Raw genomic sequence first — 10,924 nt, forward strand, 5'->3', positions numbered from 1 at the left:
TGCTTGTGGATCTATTTTAAAATTTTACAGGCACGATGAAGTTAACCATGCATATAGGAGGATCGTATGGTCAGTGTGCATGTGTATGGACGTTATCATTGTACTTTAATATGTGGAAATAAGTTTGGTAAGTAGATACATCTACCTGTCTACGTGCGATATGTAGTAAATAAGGGCAGATTTAATAAATATTTGCAAAAGGGGACTGACTGCAACTGACATGAAGTGTAATTAAATGTTGGAAAGATGGATCTAGGTCAATTAAAGTTAACAGAGAAAAAATAAAATGACAGTCGGTAATGCTGTCTTAAATTATAAATATATAAAGTGTCTGTTAGAAATAACCAATTATCCAAAATTACCTCTTGGTAACATCGGCATTACCATTTTACGGAGAATCAAGTTAATTGGTCATGGATTTTGCAGTTCTTTTACAGATATAGTAGCTTCAATTTAGATTTTTCCCCCTCAAAAGTGAATTCCAAACAGTATTTATTTTTTGGATTAAAGAGACTCCACTATGGGCTTCTGAGTTTTATTTACCCATTTATTCTATACACATATTCTTACTAGGTATCTAATTGTAAAATTAACTTAAACCACTAAAAATTCGAGCCTTACAAGAAAAGAAAAAATTTTCGTTTCTAGATATCACTCCAAAATATTTCCTAAGAGCTATACAGTTTCTAATATATATCTATATTATTTCTAAAAAACAAGGCTCGTATTCTTTGGTGAATTTTAAGGGACGGCTTTCCCGTAAAGTTTTTTCTAGGACGCTTCGTTAAAAAGATACAGTGTTAAACTTCAAAGAATTTTTTACTCATTTAGTTTAACCTAGAATTTCTCGAAAACTGTTCATTTTATAGAAATTCAAGGAAAATATATTTTTATTGACTAGCATGAGATCTATGCCTCGAGGACTGCTGTAGTGAAAGTTGTAATAAGAAAACTGATTTGGTAAGTACCATTTGAACACCCCGTATATCGGAAACTGAGGCGCCTGGGAGAGGCATATTTAGGTTTTCATCTATTTTTGTCTTGCTTAGCATCCACTTAAAATTGTGCCACTAAGTTAAGGGTAGGTATCTTTGAATCAAGACATCCTTGACCCACTAGTTTAAAGCGGATATTAGTTAAATTTGTAATGTGAATATAAACAGTTGCGTTGTACGCATTTGAAAACAATGACACAATTAGAAGAAATCACATTGGACATCATCTAGGTATCGACAATATTTTGTTTCTGAATTTTATTAATCTCTACATAACCTAAGTATATATTTCGAGTAGTCTATTACTGAGGCATATTTCCAAAAGATCATAACTGAACTTTCAACGTGTTCTTTACCAAATTTCTATAGAAATAGATACTGTAATTAGCACATCTAAGTATTTTTCAGGAAGACCAAGAAGACACCGAAGATCTGATCAAATATGAAAGCCCTTCTAACAGTTTTCTTCGACTACAATGGAATAGTTCATACGAATTTTTACTGTCCGGCCGTACAGTCAATAAGTTTTGTTGCGTAATTTGCGTGAGCCAATAAGGAGGAAACAACAAGAGCATGAGACAATTCCTGGATTTTGCACCACGATAATGCACGTGGCTAATCACAATGCCGCAACCACCCTATCCTCCGGACATGACCCTCGTGACTTTTTCGTATTTCCCAAACTCAATAGAATACTTAAAGGAATGACGTTTTTCAACAATTGATAAGATAAAGGCAGAATCGCAAACCGTAATCAAGATGATAGCTAAAGAGGTCTTCCAAAAGTGTTTCCCAAACTAGAAATTACGTTGACATAAGTGTATCTGTATAATATCACAGGAGGGTTACTTTAACGGAAATGGGATAAAAATTAAAGATTATATAAATACGAGTGCTTTTCTGAGAAAATTAACAATTCCCGTTTCTTTTTGATCAAACCTCGTATACACCCTGACGTGATCTATATAGGAAAGCACAGCGAAAAATGGTGACATAAACCAACCATAGCAAGAGCTGGTAAACGAAATTAGAGAAAAAAAATGGTAAACTATAATCTATCTAATCTATCAACCCATTTTTTCTTTTTTGAAAATAGTACAAACGAAATAACGGATGAAATTAGTGAAGTGTTTATTAGAACTGTTTTCTTCAAAATATCTAAAATTATTATTTTACAAACGCTCCTACATTTAGACACGTACAACTGCGGCGATTTAAAAGAAAATAATACCTAGTATATAAGCAATATTTAAATATTTGATTTAAGCTACTTTTACAATAATTGTACTTTAACCATTGTCATATAAAATTTCTTGGAAGTGTGTCTGAAATTTGTAGCTTTGTATAGGGCCCTATTCATCAACAGAGAAAAAACTAAATAATGTAACACTTATTAACAAATATTTTTAATGGACGTAAAAAAATGTGTCAACAATCGACTTAAGTCTTTCATCTAATGAACTGTTATCATATCAAAGATAAATTAGATTTGAAATGGAAACCTTATTAAAAAAAACACGTAGAGAGGTATTCATACTCAGAAGCCTTTCAGTGTTTGTATCTAATTCGCCTATTTAAATTAAATAGCTTTATTAAAGTGTAAAGTGTGTTTTCTACTCAAATGATTAAAAAAACGTTTCACTTTCAAGTTGCCAACGTTTTAATAATATGGAAGTTAAAACGATATTTCATAAAATCAGAATGTTTATTGTCTTTAAGAATCAGGTCATAAAAAGTATGAGGTTAAAACTGATAACTGATCCTAATTTGGAAAAATATCGCACAATATTTTCTTGTGTTCAATTTGGCTCTAAAAACGCAATTAAAAAATTGTCTTTTATTTTTCCACTTTTACAATAGATAGGTAAAAACTATTTGTATGTTCGCCTACCTTCAAGGCACCCTGACACAACAGGTGCTACAACTGAATAGTTCTGAAGGGTGATTCACATGACAGACACCAAATAATCCGTCACACACCAGCAACCACCCAACCGTTTTGAGTAATGCTGTACTAATGGAAATATAGAAATAAACAAAATATTTTCACGAAATAGTATACACATTTTATTTGAAATAGCAGAGCTTATAGTAACTTTGGAAAGTTATACTAGCAGAGTACTCAATAATGCATTTCTATGGGAAAAAGTGTATCTTTAAGCTTTATGATGCTTTTCATACAATCTGATGATGATTGAGTCGTCATTGCAAATACAGTGATCGAAGGGTTAAGAGGTACATTAAAATCTCCAAAAATAATCTTTTTAAATACAGTTTGCCACAAAAAATATGAAGAGAACGTGGTGAAAGGAAAACTGTAAAAGTTTAATCTTGTACTTTTATGAGCAGAGACACATCATACTATTTGTTAAAAAATTTTCTATTCACTATGGCAGAAAAGCCCAACTAAACATTTGTTGATAGCTGTTATATTTACAACAGCTGTCTTCAGTGTTCAGTGTCTACGTATTTGTTAACATGTTTGTTTTGGATCTGTATACAATTTTTTTTACCTTTATAGGATAAGAGAATGTGTTTTGCGTTTTTTAATTTTAATAACATTGAGTTATCTCCTAGGAAGAAAGAGTTTTAACTACCTACATACTTAGTTATGAAAGATTTAAAGGGTGTTTTAAAAGACAAAAATGTCTAGCATAAATGATTTTTAATAATTCATCAATAACATGAAACTACATAAGAAATTACGAGTTATTTCTTAACAGACCTAATATGCATTTTTATTACCTCTAAATCAACGGAAAAGTGGTTAATTTCATCAAACACCATATCTTTCATTTTAGTTTCAAATGTCTATAGATAAGGTTCTGCTCTTTTATTTATTATTTTCTATATGACCAATTGTGTACTCCAGAAATGACAGAATGTTGAAGATAATAAATTAAAAATTATTCTATTTACTCTTTTGGGACTCGTAATAAGACCATCAAACTTTAATATACAGGGGTTATATGTAAATAAGTGCGAAATATTTTGGGGGGTGGTTGCCAGTTATTTTGTGAAAAAAATGTTCACATAAACGTGGGACGAAATATGCTTTGTTTTATAAATACAGTGTTTAAATTTTAATTTTTTATTTATTTTTATCAATTATTTCAGTTTTAAAGTTATTGACTCGAAATTTGAAAAACGCTTTGAAGAGATAAATGTTCATTTTTTGGGATGATCCGAATATTTCTATTTGAACCAGTGGCGTTCCTGCGAGGATGCCACAAACTTTTTTTAATAGAAAAAAAATGGTACGCCACTGACTTTTTCCCGTTTTTATGAATCCACCATCAATTCTGAACGAAATTGGTCTCCCCATTTTTTTTCGTAGGATGCACCATTTTATTACTAGTTGTATATTTTCAATTCCTATTGATACATTATCTAGTAGGTTGCTGCATTGACTATGAGTGTATATAGTCAAGGGTTGGTGGGTTATATATTAATTAATATAATAATAATTAATACAATCATAAAATTTCGAGTCAATATCTTTAAAACTCTTTGAAATAATTAATAATAATAAATAAAAAATTAAAACTTAAACACTGTATCTCGGAAACGAAACATATTTCGATTTACGTTTATATGAACTTTTTTCACAAAATAACTGACAACCACCCCCAAAAATATTTCGCACTCATTTACAAACACCTTGTTTAATAATTTGAAATTTAAGGTGGTTTCTGAATTCTTATGATGTATTTAAATGATGACGAGAGTATAAAAAAATTAAGACAAATTATTGCATCAAGATTACATTTATTCAACTTTTTTATAGTCTTACAGAAGAATTCCCTTATTCTACTAGAATTGAACACGTTTTATTGGAAGTGACTCAGGAAATTAAATGTTTGTTCAATCCCAGTAGAATAAATAGCCGATGGTTTCAAATCTGGAAACCTAGTGATGCCTCCATTCTCTCTAAATTGAATATTTATTATAAATGTTTTTTATTGGATATTCTGAAAGATCATTCTGTATTAAACTACATAAAAATATCCCCCTGAACTGCTTATTGAGCACAGACTGTATGTTCATGCAGTTAGGGCAAAGTTGCAGAATTTGATGTTGAATAACATTTGTAGAAGACATTTTTTTCGTTTTGAAGTTAGCGACGAAAAACAGAAAATTTTGATATTAATTTTTGTATTTTTTAGAAGACGAGGTAGATTTTTTAATGGCAGACACTGTTGGAACACTCTTTCGTGAGGAACTCAAATATGCACACCATATTAGGATTTTCACATTTAAATTCAGCGAATTTTTCAGATAATAATGATTTCACATATAACATGGCTTACTTTTTACAAAAAAAACCATATTAATTTTTAAACAATGCTTTCAAAGTAAAATATCCAATTATTACTTTGAATCAAATTTTGTCAGTACACTTAAATTTTCATCAACAGAATTAAAGTATAGGTATTTAACTGGAAATGCAATTTTCGCAAGAAGAAAAATAAGATATGCTTCAAACTTATTGATTAATTAATTTGAAAAATATCCTGCTCTTCGTAATGTAAAAATTGTATTTTTACTTATCTGAACTTTGAAATTGGCAAAAAATATAAGTTTGAAAAAAAAATTAAAATTAAATTTTTTTAAATTATTTTTGTCAATAATTTCAAAATCAAAAAGAGAAGTCCCTTCAAAAAGTCATTTATCAAGTTAGACCAGTACTTGTGAAACAATAATTGTACAACAATCAGGTCTATAAAACTTCATTTGGGCCTCACACCTTCTATAACGAATCCACATTCTAGATGTGGCGCGTGAAAAAGATTCTTAACAAACGTATTAGAATATATTGAAAAAAAGAACCTGCAAAGAGAAAAAAAATAACTAAAATAAAATGTACCTATATCAAAAAATAAATATGAAACAAAGTAATGGTTTTTTGGGTTGTTGTGCTGTGAGCTACAAACTTGGTCACTGCTAGTTACATTCTGCCATGCACTTCCTTGGCTTTGACGAGCCCTTGTTGCTCTCGCGCTAGAGCCCATGGGGGCAAAACTTGCTATCAGAACCCCTAGGCCTGCTCTGTTATTGATTACAGTTGTTGTTGGTTCTAAGACCGCTATGGACAAAACCGCTCCTCAGACAAAGGTAGTCATTTCAGAGGCTCCGGAGTAGCCCCTGTAACTGGTCTCACCCAATGCTTCCAAGTGTTTTGCTACTCTTCATTGTCAGCATTTTGAGTTGTGACTTTGTAAAAGCTTTGCCAACGCTGAAGAGGCAGCAACAATAACCAAAATCAATACTAGGAGGGGTTTAGTGGTTCCGATAGAGGTTCCGCTCTCACAAAGCCTAACTTGAGAACGAGGGCAGGCTAAGAAAGTGCATTGTACGTCTGCATCTGGCAACTAAGTACATAGGCTATGGCTATGGTATAAGAACCCAAAAAATCATGGTAGTTTAAATAACAGCACCGGCCTTAAGACCACAAGATGTAAATATGTTTTTTCAAAATTATAGGGACGTGGAATAAGTTCTCGCTGTTTTCCAACAGATGGCGTTGCTAGAACTGCCCAAGTGTAAGCTATTTTCTTTTCATAGTGTTAAGCATGTCGAATTTTATGCCGAAAAAAGGGAATTTGCGGAGAATTTCACTACACTACTTTATTCAAAAGAAATCTGCAGCTGAAGTACACATAATTCTTGTTGGGACTTACGACGACGATGCTCTGTGGCAAACAATATGCAGAAATTGGTTTAGACACTTCAAAAATATTGATTTTGATGTTGGAGATGAAGAATTGAAGGCATTACTTGATGAAGACTCATGTCAGATGCTGGCTGAACTTACAGAATCATTAAGAGTCGAACACATAAGTTTCAAAACGTTTGAAAGCATTAAGATTTATTCAATAGCAAGAACCTTGGGTGCCCTACGAGTTGAACCCGAGAGATGTCGAAGGGTGTCTACACGTGTGAACAGTTGCTTTAACGACAGCAAAGAAAAAGTTTTTTTGCATCATATCGTGACTGGTGATGAAAAATGGATACGCTAAGGTAATCCTAAGCATAGAAAATCGTGTCAACATCATCGGCTTCCAAGCTTCTGCTTTGCATTTGGTGGGATCAGCTGAGTGTGTAGCTTATTACGAGCTGCTCAAACCAAATGAGACCATCATCATATTCACCAGACATTGCCCGTTCCAATTATTGCTTGTTCCAATCAATAGCATTCATTCTTACGAAGATTCCAAAAAATCGGTCGACTTTTGCATAGCCGCAAGAGAAAGACAAATTTTTTTTTATAAAGCAATAATTTTTACGAAAAAACATCAAGAACTTATTCAACATCTCGACATAAAAAAGAAATAAGAATTAAAATTGTTTTAGAATGCATTAAATCATCTAGGTATAATTAAATTACTTATTAATTATCACATTAGGTATGTAGGTAAAAAAAAATAAATATAAACATCCAATTTATCAGTACTTAGTTAACGCCATACCTTATCAAATTGGTAGTTTTGACCAGGAGTCCCTAACTTCACAGGAAAATGCACATACTTCTTGGGGAATCTGGGGAACATTTTCATTAACCTGAAAAGTACGAGAAACTTTACAATGGACAATTATCTGATATCGATATTAACTTTTCAGAAACTAAAGGCAAATTTGGCTCTTGTAAAAACATTTTTGTACAACACAAAAAAAATATATATACTTTAAAGTAAAATAAGTTTAACTTGCCTTTAGAATTTTCAGAACGTCTGAAGTAGAATTTTTATGAAGTTTTGCATCTTGACAAAGTTCCTTAGAAAAGTACTTTTTCAGTAAGCATAATTTGTAAATATTCCCTTCAATTTTTAGATATTTTTCTCGTCCGTTTAATTTTATGTTAAACGTTTCTGTACCGTCTGACAATTTTAATGCAAATTCCTTGTCAGCATCACTCTTTAATTGGGAAAATAATTCTAGATCCAAAGCGTGGTAACAATTTTTTAATACCGTTGATATAAAACAGTCACTTTGAACGTCACAGAATAACTTGGTTTCTAACATCAGCGAATTATGTAGGTTTTGATTAATAGCCCCTTTATTGTAAGATTCTGTGATTTGTAAAATATGTTTTATTTTGTACCTTGGCGTTAATTTTTCCTTATGGATTTGAAAATGATACGATATATCAACATACACTGTGTCCAATTTTATAACCATCCATTTGAATTCAGAAGGCACTAGTAAATTTGCTTCAATGGTACTATTAATAATATCATTACCAACAAGCATTATTTCTCTAATGGGAGTTTTATTTACTAATTTCACTGTTTTGTTAATACTGACATCCTTTGTTTTTACAGTAATATGCAACGTGCATTTTAATCCTTTAGCCTTTTGCATTAATGATTTTGTAATGTAAATTTCAACCAAATAAAACTTGCAGGAGTTAACTTTCGATATATTAAAAAGATCGTACTGTAATTCATCACCGTATAAGTTTAACAAGTCCACAAAATTATCGAATACTTGAATATTCAAATAAGCCAATTTCTGTGTAGTTGTAGTATTAGCTAATTGAGCAATAATTAAATTGTCATTCTCTTTCTCAAGATCCTTCTTAAGTAACTCATGCTTTTCAAATTCGCATTTGATTTTTTCAATAATACCTTCATATTTTTGTAACTGACTGGTAGAAATAAATTCCTAAAAAACAGAGAAAACTAATATATATAATTTTAGCACCTAATAAACAGTAGGTATTTACCATATTTACAAGTGTATGAAGTACGGTTTTAGGTTAGTTTGTTTGTGTTTTGTTTACACATTTTTTAGGTTAACGTAGTACATGTTCGACCCAAGGATACTAGACAGAGTAGGTTCGGCAACATCATAACTGTGAAGTTAGTGAGTATGGCTCCATTACTGCATTCAGAAAATCACATCGATAACAAATCAATGAGCTGAATACCATACAAAATAACGATAAATAATCAAAGAATACTATTCTTCCATAGTTTTCCATATTCGATTAGTAAGCCCGATTGCACGATTATTTGAGTGTATGAAAGATTTTATTTATTCTAGCTATGAAACTAAAAACGTTGGGTAAAGTAAAGAAAACTAAATCATTCTTCAAGTACCTATTTTCAAACTTAATATTCCAAAATTATTTTAACGCAAGTTGAAAATGTGCAGTTTTAAAAAATCCTGACGTAATGTTAAGGACTCAAGACCTGTATTTCCCATTCCTTTCATTTAACTTTCAAGGACTAATACTAAGACACATGCGCAACAGTCAGCTTCCTAAAATTAAGTACTTACAAATGCAGTAAAATTAATAGGGTTAAAACTTTTACTTCAGGATTCAGATTTCAAAATTTGAAGACAGGAAAGTTTACTTATATTTCTACATTTTTTGGGTGAAAAATGCGCACTGACCAAGTTGTCTTTTGTCGCTGCTTCAGTTGTATCTCTGTCCGCTAATCTTTTATGTTTCAGAGACCGCCAGGATCAAGAAACGAAGACAACGACACACACACGCATACACACATACACACTCCCCCATACCCTCCTTACACCTCCCCTCCCGCGCTAGCCTATGGGCCACCTTAGCAAAGCGCATCCCAGGCTGCATAGCCGCACTACCCGACCCAACCATACCACACATAAACATCACACCACCCCCGGGGTTTACACAGACGAGCCGGCGAAGCAAGAAGAGCGCCAGAAGAAAGGGCCCTAGCCGGTGGGGCCCAGCCAGGACAAAAGGAGGTCCCACAAAGCGCCTACACCGGCCGCATTTGTGGTCGGGGTAGACGACGGACGGATGGGGCCCACCTACGAAGGTTGTTCAGGCATACACGAGATGAGGCAGTATAAAGAGGGATAATCTCCTTCGATCCCAAATTATTGAGGCCAATTTCTAGCCATGGAATAACGGCGCGAGTCGTCAACTATGCAATAAGAACCGTGGCACATCATTTTACACTATCAAGTAATCGAAAATAAAGATTTTGGAAATAATAAATAGGAAAAACAATAAAAACTAACAACTCGGAATTTGACAACTGTGAGCCATTTTCTGAAGAGTGCTTCTTATTTTTATCAGCAGAAACGTGCGAATAGATCCGTAACTACAGATGGCGCTACCAACGCAGTAGTTGGGGTCTTCCGATCTTTCCTTTCCATAATCTTTGATTATAGTTAATATAAATAGCTTTGTTCCTGGAGTAATCCAGGACCTCAGAGGAAGATGTTTACTTATTCCTCTGAGTCCAGGACAGATTCTTACACTAAATTTTTATTACCAACTGCATACAAACAATTTGCTCGAGAACCGAATAGTCTTATAACAAAAAGAAAAAGTCAAAGGAAAAGCTTAAATAACTTAAGCAAAGAGAATAAACTAATTATTCTCTTTGACTTAAGTTAACGGTTACGCAAATGTAGAAAACATCTTGAGCACTTTTAAAAATATCTTATTATTATTATAAGTTGATACCGAAATATTTCTGGTGACGCTAAATTAGAATATCGTTATAATTTTTAAGTAAAGAAGACCTTTAATTTGTTTGATAAAACTCCACCATTTTTTATTTTAAAACCGAACGCTTATGACTGAAATTATTTTGTACTGAAGCTTGAAAAAGTTTTCATTGCAAAATGAGATATTTAAAGGGTGGATTCATGAAAAGTGAAACATAGGATGTACGCTACATATACTTTCCACTCTTATGTATAGACCAGGCGGTATCTGTTTTGGTTTGGGTGAATCGTATATCCACGGAGATTTTTGGCTTTTTGGCTTTCAAATATCACTAGAAATGAAAATTTTTCTATGCGCATAAAAAAAAAGTGGGCTTAACTTTTGACGGCACAATATGTTAAAAAAATTCGAAAAATGTCATATTTTTCTTCCTATTTAATTATGTATCTTTTCAAGAGTTGATTTTAGGCGAAAATGGAAG

General features: G+C 32.5%; 1 protein-coding gene across 1 annotated transcript in view; it reads left to right on the top strand.

The window, feature by feature from the left end:
- The first annotated feature begins 893 nt into the window (after positions 1-893).
- Positions 894-10,924, top strand: part of LOC108906060 (IQ domain-containing protein G-like) — a 15,224-nt gene continuing 5,193 nt past the window's right edge. The window contains exon 1 of the mRNA XM_018709204.1: positions 894-960. The gene's annotated coding sequence lies outside the window, so the exon portion shown is untranslated. The remainder of the gene's footprint in view (positions 961-10,924) is intronic.

This window comes from Anoplophora glabripennis, unplaced genomic scaffold, assembly GCF_000390285.2.
Source record: "Anoplophora glabripennis isolate ALB-LARVAE unplaced genomic scaffold, Agla_2.0 scaffold55, whole genome shotgun sequence".
Classification (NCBI taxonomy): Eukaryota; Metazoa; Arthropoda; class Insecta; order Coleoptera; family Cerambycidae; genus Anoplophora; species Anoplophora glabripennis.